Here is a 13,458-nt window from a genome sequence, read left to right as displayed (position 1 = left end):
AAATTTGCCCCAATTAAACTGTCAGAGGGAGGGACGTACCTGCCAAACGTCTCCGAGCGGCTGATCCTCCGGGCAGCGCGCGGCGTTCACGCCTCCACGTGCGCGTGGCCTTGGAAGCAGACGGAAGAAGGCGGGACCGGATCCTCAGCCTCCACATCGGATCCTGGAGCCTGAGGCGGCGCCTTCTTGGCCAAATGCCGCGTTCTTCATCTCACGTCCGGCGGTGCCCAGAGAACCTCTCGTTAGTTCTCAGCAGTCTCCTTATTGAAGGTGCCGCCCTGAGACAAGGGCTCCAGCCGCCAGGTTTAGCCAGCAGATTCACGTGCGAACTGTGAACTGCAGAGGACAGCCGTCTCCTCAGAGAGCCTTTGGGAGGCTTTAGGGGGACAGTTTGCACCAGGCCCTAGGGGTGGGCCCCGCTCCACGGTTTCCCTGAATCAGAAAGAAAGAGAAGCCTTGAATCCTACTTCTGTGGCTGTCTTCTCCTCTGGCGGCCAGTCTGCCCCACTGCAGCAAAGATCCTGAAGATGAACCCAAGTCACTCAGGAAGTGTGTTCCAAAGTCAAGGTTCACTGAAGGTCGTGGGAGATTTCATTTCAGACTCCAATCCAGACTTAACCCACTCCATTTCTATTGGAATCGGACTCCTTAGCCAATCCAGGACGGACTAAGACTTACAGGATTAAGGGAGACTGAATCAGTAACCATCACCAAACCTCCAACTTATGTAGAAGAAAGAGGAGATAGATAAGACATCTAACCTGCCCAAGGGGATCCACTCAGATCCTCAGGGTCCCCTTAGCTCCCATAATTCAGTAACTCAACTTTTCTTCATTCTTTCTTCTTAGCTTCCTCTTTCATTCTGACTACAGCAAAACACAGTGTCTTTTCATCTATTTTTCATCTATTTTTGCCCTGACCAGGAAACTACTGTGATAGATGCAAAGAGGATTGTGAAATGGTCTCTGTCACCAGGAAATACACTGTAAGTGAGAGAGACAGGGTATAAGCAAAAAATAAGCTACAATCTATATTAGCAATTATAAGTATAATGTGAGTGACTTCCTAAGTGGTAGAGTGGTTAAGACACCACGCTTTCACTGTGGGGAATAACAGGTTCAAACCCTGGTTGGGGAACTAAGATCCCACATGTTCTATAGCATGGCCAGTAAAGAAAAAGAAAACAAAAAACAGAAAAACAAACCCAAGTGCAACGTGAAATGTCCTAGACCCAACTCTCACCAGCAGTGTGGCCTTGAGCAGGCTAATTAACTGCTTTGGGATTCCATGTCATCACCTGATAAATTAATAAGATAGCCCCCTTTCCTGATAGGACTAGAGACTATGGATATCATTCATGATGTTATTAATGCCACTGTTTTGCGGGACTGAGAGCTTTCTAAAGGAGGGAGATGGGGCCGCAGACCCACATGCAGTTCAATCAGCAAGTCCTTACACAGAACCAGGCAGGAGAGCATAGGTCTGGGCTGGTTGATTTCGTAAGAGACAAGGTGCTTGATCATTAAAAGCCTTTAATAAAAGCTACTAAGTGGAGGTTCTTGGAGGAAATGAAATTTGGTTCAGTAAATACAACAACAACAAATACCTGGCTTTGAATATTTTGAAAAAATAGCTGCCATTTGTCAATGGGAGAAAAATGTCAATAGCAGAGAGGGGATGGATACTCACTATCTCCATTGTTGCATAAGATCTAAAATCAAGTCTCAGTGTTACGCCTTAATGTTATATTGACATCTAGAGAAACCAAGGGAGCTTCAGTGACCTAATTGCAAGTTCCATGGACCCAACCCCTACTCCCGTGGATAAAGTCTCACAGCCAAACTCCCTCTCTATCAGAGGGACCAGGCACACCTCCTGCTTACTCCTAAGTAGAAGGTCTTGGTTCTCTGCCAGGCGGTGGAATTATTCAAACAAGCCAATCATAACCTCCTATGGGAAAAAGAGGACACCTCACCCTCTAGATATCACAAAGCCTGCCTCCCACACCCGGGGATGTTTGCTCTGTTCTCCAGCGTAATCTTCCTGGCACGTGCTGTGCCCTGAGCCACACATGTTTTCTTCTCCTGCACTGTGAGTGCACGTGATTAATAACCTGCTCGTGCCAACCCTCACTGACTACAGCTCAAACTTCTGCAGCCCAGAGAGGGTCACTGCACGTGGGGAAGTCCATCAGAGGCAGGGAGGTTCTCCGAGGAGGCAGAGGGATGAACTGCTAGTGAAGACAGCTGCCTCCAAAGGACAGAGTAACCAACAACCCCCCCATTTCCATCTTCCAGAAGGTTTTTGGCTCATTCCAGCAAGAACCCTCTCCCCAAATGGTACATGTCTGTCATTTTATAATGGAAACCCCTAGTAAAATCTGATTTGTTTTATAGAAATTTTCTAAGGACCTTTTAAATCCATAAAGTAAAACACAGTGTTCTTTTAAATATGCTTCATAAACAGACAACGCATTCTACTAAAAGATATTATTTTCTGTGCTGTCTCTATTTTTTGGCTCCAATTATACTGTAAACTATTAAAAGCCAGGAAGCTCACCCTTTCACTTTCAGTTCTCTTCTTTGTGGAATCCACTATATTAACTGCATTAACCCGGCTGACCTTTGGTAAATATTGATTGAATCAAATTAAATTGAAGGACAACCTCTCTCCGAGTGCTATTTCAGAATTACAAACTTGGTGTCTACACAGTGAACCTGGGGGCAGGCTTCCAGGAACTTGAGAGCATGTGAGACCGATGAATTTTAGTCCCTGAATAGCTGCTGAAGCTGAAGCTCCAATACTTTGGCCACCTGATGGGAAGAGCTGTCTCACTGGAAAAGACCCTGATGCTGGGAAAGACTGAAGGCAGGAGGAGAAGGGGATGACAGAGGGTGTGATGGTTGGATGGCATCATCGACTCAATGGACATGAGTTTGAGCAAGCTCTGGGAGATAAGGATCATAAAGAGTCAGGCACAACTTAGCAACTGAACAACAAAACAGCTTTACTCATCCAGTGCAAGTGAGGGATGTGAAACAAAGAAGGCTGTGGTCCAAACATGGAGCTTGGAATCAGTCAGGGTCTGAGTTTACTGTCACTGGTACCTTTATTCCATCGAAGTTTGAATGGGAGTTGAGACCTGGACATCTCCACATGGATATTCTTTGGCCGTGTCTTCTGGTATGTTCAAGGCTAAGCCTGTTGTCTGTCCCCTGAGGGAATATCTTTTTCTCTTTACCCTACATTAGCTTACTCTTGGCTGATATTCACAATAGCCTGTTTCTCCTCCTAACCCATTCTGTTCCATCATTCCATTCTCACATCCCAATGCTTAAAAACAAAATCAGTAGCTTTTCATGGTTAGTAAGAGGATCAGTATGGTGATTTATGTATTTACACACACAGACTTGACATTTCTAGGTAGGCATAAGATTTCCTGTTTTGCATATTAGAGATGACAGGACTTACCCAACCTCATAGAAACCAATGCAAGTTGCAAATGCAACCCAGATCTGTTTGATGCTGGGCTCAGATTGTTCAAAGAAGTCCCTATCAATAATATTCTCATCTATCATCAATTCCTACATTTTCATCTAGCAATTAAACATTATTGGTCATCCCTTGGTTTTATTTTGCCATGAGTGCCCTGTTTAAGCAATTAGTGCCATTTAAAACATAATTATCAAACTACTCAACTCAATTAAATATATATTGAACACTTAATATGACAAATAAAATCATAAATAAATGTACATGGACTTCCCTCGTGGTCTAGTGGTTAAGACTTTGCCTTCCAGTGCAGGGGTTATGCGTTAGATCCCCATCAGGAAGCTAATTTCCCACATGCCTCGAGGCCAAAAAACTGAAACATAAACAACAGAAGCAATATTGTAACAAAATTCAATGAAGACTTTAAAAATGGTCCACATCAAAAGAATTTTAAAGAGATAAAAACAAATGGATGTAGAAATAAAATGGGAACAGACTGATTCTTCAGGGAAGCAGAAGGCTTGGAGAAGGTGTATGTGTGTTAGTTGCTCAGTCGTGTCCCACTCTTTGTGACCCCATGGACTGTAGCCTGCCAGGTTCCTCTGTCCATGGAATTCTCCAGGCAAGAATACTGGAGTGGGTTGCCATTTTGAAATAAGTTTCAAAGAAATGCATCATTTGAGCTGAGCCTTGGACATTTCTTAGAATTTTGACATGCAAAGTTGAAACAAACTGGTATTGAAGACAAAATATCACCCTGAATACAACTCTAATGTCCCAAAAAGGCAAGTTTGACCAGAGAATTGCCCATGTCTACTGAGGCCCAAGCACAGAAATTCTAAGTGTAAAGGCTGGAAATGCAACCTGAGACTGAGTTTGAAGAGCCTCTGCTATGCTCGAAGCTTTGATTACAAGGGCCAGATTTCAAGCATTATATTTGCATTTGAGAAAGTTTGGTGTGCTGGCAGTGTGGCTGATGGATAGACGGGAAGGGAGAATGCAGCAGGAGACCTGTTAGGGGCCGAACTGCCAGTAGGAAACAGGAAAGGGAGGAGTAAGGCTCAGTTAGGGTGGCAGCAATAGGACTTCCCTGGTGGCTCAGATGGTAAAGAATTCTCCTGCAGTGCAGGAGACCCAGGTTTGATCCCTGGGTGGGGAAGATCCCCTGGAGAAGGAAATGGCACCCCACGCCAGTATTCTTACCTTGAGAATCCAATGGACAGAGGAGACCAGACCATGGGGTTGCAGAATCAGATACAACTGCGTGACTAACACTTAACAATAGGACTTCAGGGAATAAGATCCATCAAAGAACTGGTTCAGAAGCAGAAAGAGGAGTAGACGGAGGAGTCTAGGAGATAATTCCAAAATTGTGTTTTGGATGATGGATGGATATTAGTATTGTGGAAAATGTATTATACAGGAGGAGAATATTTAGAGGGGAGATAACTAGTGTCTGGGGAACTGTCAGACTCAAAGATTGTGTGTGTGTGTGTGTGTGTGTGTGTGTGTGTGCAGAAAGAGAGAGGGAGGGAAAGGAAAAGAGATAGAATAATGGAAGTCCCCTCTAGAGAAGTGTTCTCAGTGCTTAACAAGAAGTTTTGCCCCCGAGGGACATTGGGAAATGTCTGGAGATGTTTGGTCTTGGAGGGAGTGCTCCAGGCATCTGGTCTAAAGAGACAAAATCCTTCCCACATAGAAGAATGTATGAGAGCTCTTGCATCCCAGGGCTGTCTAAATTTCTCATGTTAAAACCTTATATTTAACTAGAACCTCTGACTCAGACAGTAAGGAATCTGCCTGCAATGCAGGGGGCATGGGTTCGATCCCTGGATTAGAAAGATCCCCTGGAGGTGGAAATGGCAACCCTCTCCAGTATTCTTGCCTGGAGAATCCCATGGACAGAGGAGCCTGGTGGGCTATAATCTAAAGGGTCGTAAAATGTCAGACACAACTGAGCGACTAACACTTTCACTTGTTTTCTATTATCATTTCCTATATACTATAAAACTGGATCTATAAACTATATCCAGTGTTCTTGAGGATGTAGGAGCAGAGAGATATTACTTGGAAATCAGAAGCACCTGAGAAAATATCTAACCCTCTTGATTACTTTTTTTGCAAGTGTGCGTCAAAGGCCTTGACTCCTGTCATGTGATTTTTTCATCCTATCTGTGGGAAGAGAGCATATTAAGGAAGGACGATCACCATTCTTAAGAAAGGCAGACCAAAGTCACAACCATCTCTCCCATAAAATACTTGCCTTTCTGAACAAATGAAATTAGAGTATTGTTTTAATTTCTCAATTTCTTTGATGTACATATTTTTATACAGTTTAAGAAGAAATGTGTCCCTTTGATTCCAAATAAGACAGAAAGAAGTAGAACATGGATTTTCCTATAAAATCACAATTCCCACCTTGAGATGATGTAGCATGTAGAATTTTGGTGCCCCAGAGATATCCTGGCTCTAATCCCCAGAACCTATGAAGATGTTATTTTACAACAAGAGGGACTTTGCAGGTGTGATTAAGGAACATTAAAATGGAAAGATTATCCTGGATTCTCCAGATGGGCTGACGTCCTCATGATCTTCCTTTAAGTGCTGAGACTCTTTTCTGGATGTGGTCAGAGAGATATGACCACAATGTGGCACTGGGTGTGGAGTCTGCCTGCAATGCTGGAGGCACCAGTTTAATCCCTGGGTTGGGAAGATCCCCTGGAGGGGAAAATGGCAACCAACTCCAGTGTTCTTGCTTGGGAAATCCCATGGACAGAGGAGCCTGGTGGGCTACAGTCCATGGGGTGCCAAAGAGTCAGATATGATTGAGCAACTGAGCGCTCACGCGCACACACACACACACACACCACACACACACACACACACACACACACACACACACACACACACACACACACACACACACACACACACACCCCACACCAGTGAGAGATGAAGTGTGCTGAAGATGGAGAAAGGCAACATGAATGATGGAATGCAGGTGGCCCCTAAAAGATCCCAAAGGCAAGGAAATGTGTTTTCCTCTAGAGCCTCCAGCAAGGAGCACGGTCCAGCTGATGCCACGTACAACGAGACCCAGGACAGAATCCTGAACAACTGTCAGATAACATATTTGTGCCATTTCAAACTACTGAGTTCACAGAAATTTGTTACAGCAGAATATTGGAAACAACGTAGAAGAGTAATAAAAAGAGACCAGGAAGTCCTTCGCAATGCTGGAAGTGGCCGGGTTGGATGTGTGGTTTCTGGGCTGTTTGGCTGAGGACAAGCCCTGGTTGGTCAACTGTCTCTGATCACCAGGCTTGGGCTGAGATGTGCTTCACTGAGTCTAGATGCTCCTCTGTAGGCAGAAGGCTGAACGCAGGGCGGGGCTTTCTGATTAAGGAGCACAGTGCAGGAACCCAACTCATCTCTCTCTCCACCCGGTTTATTGCCAAGAGGCACAGAGAAATGTTTTTCAAAGGATAAAAGCTATTTGGGCAATTGACCTGTAATAAGAGGAGCATAAAACTCTTGGACTGATCTCTGTCATCTGATGTCCTGAAATTTGGTCCATTATTTTAAGAAAAAAATCAAAGCATGGTTACAGCCATGAAAAGAGAGGCTTTCTCACCAGCCTAACTGATCTCAGAGGTCTACAAATTCAAATTCTGAGATAGTAACTGATTTCCCTGGGGTCATCTAGTAAATTAGGGAGATAAAAGACCAGGGACATTATCCCTTGCCCCTGTACTGTCTGCATTTTACCAGCCTGCAGTGAAAACTGGAAAATCTATTAAAGAGACAGACCCACTATGATACATAGCACAGGAGATCATTTAGAGCCTAAACTAATCATTTCAACACAGCAAGCTATATAATAAAAGTTGTGTGTGATGACCGCTTGTGGAAATTTTAGACAAGGTCATGGGTGGCCAGTTCATCCCCTAGTCCCCGTAGGAGCAGGATCTGTTTCTACAGAGAGGACAAATACACCCATGAATGGTACCCATCAAAGTTGATGCCATCGCTCTCTGAAATTGTAGGGCACCGGAGCCGAAAATAATGTGGGCTCGAAATTTGTAAGGAGCAGCAATCCGATCTTGACTTGGCAGCCGATGAGCGCTGTAAGGGAGCCTGGCCCGGGAACTTGACCTCTGGAATCCTTGGTGTGCTCGTTATAACAGCGCAGGCTCTGCAAAGTGATTGTAAGAATTTACTCATTCAGTGACCATGAAATGAAATTATATCAATGCGCAAATGTCATACAGTCGTTCAATAAAAAGAGTTTCTCACCCGGCTCTTTTTGAATTTTTCCCTAACCTTTGAAAAGAAGGCTTGATAGAACACATACTGTATGCTTACATGCTGCATGCTAAGTCACTTCAGTCATGTCCGACTCTTTAAGATCCTATGGGCGGTAGAGCCCACCAGGCTCCTCTGTCCATGGGATTCTCCAGGCAAGAATACTGGAGAAGGTTGCCATGCCCTCCTCCAGGGGATCTTCCGGACCCACAGATCGAACCCATGTCTCTTACATCTCCTGCATTGGCAGGCGGATTCTTTACCACTAGTGTCATCTTGGGAAACCCCCCAGCCCCCAGGAGACAGGCTTGGTGACTGTTTGTATGGGGTCTTCGTCTGGCTCTTCTTTTCCTGGAATCCCTGTTCATCACGATTGTGAACTCACAGCTCCATCTTGTGGGCATCTGTGGACTTTCCCTTTCTTTCTCCAGATTAGAAAGTCTAACAAGGCAAAGGTTTCCTCTCTGCAGACATGGAGGATACAGACCAAAAAACAGCCCCCTGACCTCAAGAAGTAAAATCCTTCCTGGATATATGTCCAGAAGGAGAAGCCCAGAAGTCAGGAAAACTTCAAGAAAAGTATTTCCAACTCACTGGGGGAAATGTGTTTAGAGGAGTGATTGAGGCTTCCTGGAGGAGGTGGCAGATCACAATAAATCAGACGACAAGTATTGTGCACTGCTTAGGCCCGACACTCTTCTAAATATTTTGTGTGTACCAACCCATTTAATCTTCACAAAAATACAGTGAATACCTAGGGAAAGCTAGTCTTCAAATCCAGGTGGTCTGACTCACACATTCAACTTCTAAGCAGTCAGCAATAAATGCTAGTTCCTACCAAATGCATCAGTTCAGTTCAGTTGCTCAGTCATGCCCGATTCTTTGTGACCCCATGGACTGCAGCATACCAGGCTTCCCTGTTCATCACCAGCTCCTGGAGCTTACTCAAATTCATGTCTATGGATTCGGTGATGCCATCCAACCATCTCGTCCTCTGTTGTCCCCTTCTCCTCCTGCCTTCAATCTTTCCTAGCATCTTTTCCAGTGAATCAGTTTTTCGCATCAGGTGGCCAATGTATTGGAGCTTCAGCTTCAGCATCAGTCCTTCCAATGAATATTCAGTACTGATTTCCCCTAGGATTGACTGGTTTGATCTCCTTGCAGTCCAAGAGACTCTCTAGTCTTCTCCAATGCCACAGTTCAAAAGCATCAATTCTTTGGCACTCAGCTTTATAGTCCAACTCTCATCCACACATGACTATTAGAAAAATCATAGCTTTGACTAGACAACAAAGTAATTACTTTGTTGGCAAAGTAATGTCTCCAAGTGCATAGTAGTCTGCATTTCAAATCAAAAATAGAAATTGAGATAAGCTAACATCCAAGTTCCCTGACTCCAAATTCCATGATTTCATATGAAATAAGCTACCTTTGTTCAACCCAACCATAGCCAATGGACAAGGTCTAAAGATATAATGGCAAACAGATGAGGTGGTGAGGTTGGGATAGGAGTGACGTTACATTCCAGGGGAAGGAAGTGATCTGGGTAAAACGTAGAAGTGATCTGGCTATAGAAGTAAAGAGTGATTGCAGGAAAGGACGGCTGCTGGTGAAGGGTGACCATGTCACTAGGTCCCATGGAGACTGATGTAGCAGGAAGGATGGGAGGCATGTTTTCAGAGTCTTGATGGTCAGGCTTTGCAGGAAGGGGAGGGGCACTGGAGACTGAGGAGTGGATTCAAGGTTGCATATCACCTTTTCATGAGCTAGGTTCTAGGACCTCAGATAAACTGGCCATTTATCAACTGGGCATGGGAACCCCAAACTCAGACTGTGGCTTCTGACATGGGGAACATCCTGGTGAATTCCGGGGACAGCAGCAAGGAGGAGGTGCTAGGTAAAGAGGCAGGGCCAGGTGGGAAAGGAATGGGAGACACAACAGATGGACATCTATGCCCCAACATAAGATTTTCATTCTGAATGTGACAGAAAAGCATCCAAAGGGGATGATTTGGGGCAGGAGAGTGGTGTGTAATGATCTATGTTTTTAAAAGATTTCACTTACAACAGTATGTCTGAATCTGACAAATACATCGTATGGGGAAGGAAATCATGGCGGCAAAGGATAAGTGCTGAATTTCTTCATTCAAAGTGGACACAACTCTTCTCTGCTCTCAGAAGTCAGGATGCTGCTTGCTGTGGAGAATAGCTGGTTTCTGGTGAGAGCAGGAAGAAGCTTGAGGACCAAGAAGCAGGTTCTCTTTTTTATCTGGAAGCCAGTTGTAAGCGGTGTTCAACTTGTAAAAATTCATCAAGCTGGGGGCTTGTTGTATGTGTACTCCTTTTGCATTATATGTTAATATGAAGTTCAAAAGGAGATATTCCTCTGGGTCTTATGTAGATTAGAGATGGCAGAGCAATCAGACAGGAGGCCCATTAAGAGGCTAACTCAGCCAACTTGGTGATAGATGGTGGGGGATGGGACTAGGGTTTCCGGCTGCAAGTGGTAAAAGAAAAGTGAAAGTGAAGTTGCTCAGTCGTGTCCGACTCTCTGCGACCCATGGACTGTAGCCCACCAGGCTCCTCCATCCATGGAATTTTCTAGGCAAGAGTACTGGAGTGGGTTGCCATTTCCTTATCCAGGGGATCTTCCTGACCCAGGGTTTGAACTCTGGTCTCCGGCATTGCAGGTAGATGCTTTACCGTCTGAGCCACCAGGAAATCGCTAGTGGTAAGAAGCTGTCAAAGTCATTCTCCCCAGCTCCATCCCCTTCATCACCTATTCCAAGCCACCATCATCAGCCACATACCCTACACACAGCCTTATTGTCAGGAAACTGAAGAAAATCTGAAAACTGCTTCTCTAAGCTATATACCATTTCTAAGTATTTTTAAGTGTGAAACCAAGACCACTAGAAAGGAGACATTACTTTTCACAAATGGGCCGGAACTTAAAGAGATGAGAATTTGTCCTAGATGTTAGTGTCCTTACAAACCATATCAATGATTCAGAGCTGCAGGCGATAACTATTAATTTGAATGAATACATCCTACGTTTGTACATGTGAAAGCTCCTAATTAGTTCCCAGAACATAGGGAGCAAAACTTCTGGTTCTGAGGATGGAAAGAAAGCCAATGGACTGTAATGATTCAGCAAATTCTTGTGCTGAGTAGTTTTCCTCTCACTCTCTTATGAGCAGAGAGCTGGAACATAGTAGGTACACAGAGCAGGTTCTCATTAATCAAAACGAAAGGAAGCTTGTCTTAACGAGGCTCTCACAAAGAGCTCCTAATGAATGATCATCCATTATACAAATCACAGCCTCTCTCCTCTTGGTAAATGAAAGAGGCAAACGTGAAATAGCTATCTAACAGCAGTCCCTTTTATTTCCACCTAATAAAGTAAGGTCTATGATATGTCTTGTCTTATGATGCATACAATTTAAGCAGTTGTTAAGTCTGGGCCCCTGCAATCAAGCTGAATAAATCTAATCTAAGTTTTCCCAAAGTAGCTTAAAAGGGTAATGTTTTGAAAATGGACTCGTTTGGAAAAATGCTAGATGAGTGTAAATTAAAGAGGATTATTATTCCCAGGGTGCTGTGGAGTAAGGCACATTTTGATTCTCCTGATAGCTCAGCTGGTAAAGAGTCCACCTACAATGGCAGAGACCTAATTTGATCCCTGGGTTGGGAAGATCCCCTGGAAAAGGGAAAGGCTACCCACTCCAGTATTCTTGCCTGGAGAATTCCATGGACTACAGTCCATGGGGTCACAAAGGGTCAGGAATGACTGAGTGGCTTTCACTTTCACTGACTCTCCAAAGGGGAATATAATTTTCTTCCCATCACACTGACTACAGGACTTCCAATCCTGTGTGCATCATCTTTTGGGGTTAATGTTTCCTGAAACCCACTAACACTTAGCTCTTTGGACTAGATTTTGTCAGTGACACAAATATCTCTATCTCATATTAAAACTAAAATAATCATTACTAAATGTACCAACCAGCATTTAGTTCATAGGCCTGAGATGCAAAGCATGGTAGAAATCATAGCATGTAAACCTCTGCTTTTGCAGATAAGGTATGAGCTCCAGGTCAATGCAAGGACTTGCCCACATTCAGCGCTACTGTGGCAGAGTCAGGGTGGACCCCAAGTCTCCTGTCTGTGGCCAGTAGAATTTCCAACTTCCCAGTTTTGTTGGCATCTTTAAATAGTTCTTCTATATTGAAAAGGACGATAATGCAGAATTAAGGTTCTATAATTTAAACCCATAAGGCACCTGAATGACAGACTGGCCCAATCATTCAGCCATGTTAACTTTAGATAAAACATATAAAGTCTCTAAATCAGTTTCTGCATTTATAAAAATGTTGAAAATAATGTTAATAGTCATCTACAAAAGTATGACCAACACTTTTATGAAATGGATATAAGAATATTTGAGTGAAGCATGTAGCACTATCTGACACATAATATGTATAAAAAATATCCCCAAATGTAATAGAGGTAATATTTAAGAAAATGATAACATAAAATCTGGTGGATAAAGCGGCTTAAGTGGTTGATAACCTCTATACACACCATTTGGAATGAATTTAAGGACAGATCAATAGAATTCAATTTGAACAATGGAGAGAAAATACACTGGAAAAGCAAATGAACAGAATTTCATGGACCTTTGAAATAATAACAAAGGGGCCTAACATTCATATTACTAGAATGTCATAAGAATAGGGGAGAGAGAGAGAGAAGAATGAAAACTTATGTAAATAAATAGTATCTGCACCCTTCCCAAATTTGGCAAAAGAAACCTGCAGATTCAAGAATCTAAGAAAATCCTAAATTGGACAAACACAAAGAAACCCATGCCAACATATATCATAATTAAACTTCTGGAAATGAAAGACAAATAGAAAATTTGAAAGCAGTCAGGGAGAAACTATAAATTATATCCAGCAGATCTCTTATATGAAACCATGGAGACAAGAAAAGAAAAATAGAAAAGAAAATATGAACATTTTCCAATGAAGGCAAATGAGGAGAATTATTTGTTAACAAGCATATCCTTAAAGGATATTCTCTGAACAGGAAGGAATGTTAAGAGAAGTTTGTAACTAAAGAAAGGGAAAAAAATCAGAATGAGTAAATGTAATTGACTGTCTTCCTGTGAGCTTCTTAACTCTTATTCAATAACTGAAGCAAAAATTATGCACCATTGGACACGGCGTTCAACATATCTAGAGGACATACTTAACATGATTATATTTTAAGGTTCAGAGAGCAAAAGATCCTAAGTGAGGGTGAGTTTTTCACAAAGTGGTAAAATATAAACACATCAGCAGACCTGGGTATGTGATTACAACAACCAGAATGCACACTAATAAAAATATATCAATTAATATGTTAAAGTACTATAAATAAGTCAAAATGTAATTCTTTTAAAAATGTGACCCATAGAAAGGCAAAAAGGAGAAAGAAAGAAATGAGAAACAAAGACAACAAGCTACAAACATAATAAAATGGCAAACTCAGACCCTGCCTCTCAATAATTACCTTGAAATTAAAAGGTCTAGATATAAAACTTGAAAGACAGGGAATGACAGAATTAAATGAAAGAGAAATTTTAGAGTAAAAGGAAATCACAGAACATTTGATGAC

Source organism: Cervus elaphus, chromosome 21 (genome assembly GCF_910594005.1).
Source record: "Cervus elaphus chromosome 21, mCerEla1.1, whole genome shotgun sequence".
Classification (NCBI taxonomy): domain Eukaryota; kingdom Metazoa; phylum Chordata; class Mammalia; order Artiodactyla; family Cervidae; genus Cervus; species Cervus elaphus.
The sequence above is the reverse complement of the archived record's forward strand: the minus strand, read 5'-3'. Positions refer to the sequence as shown.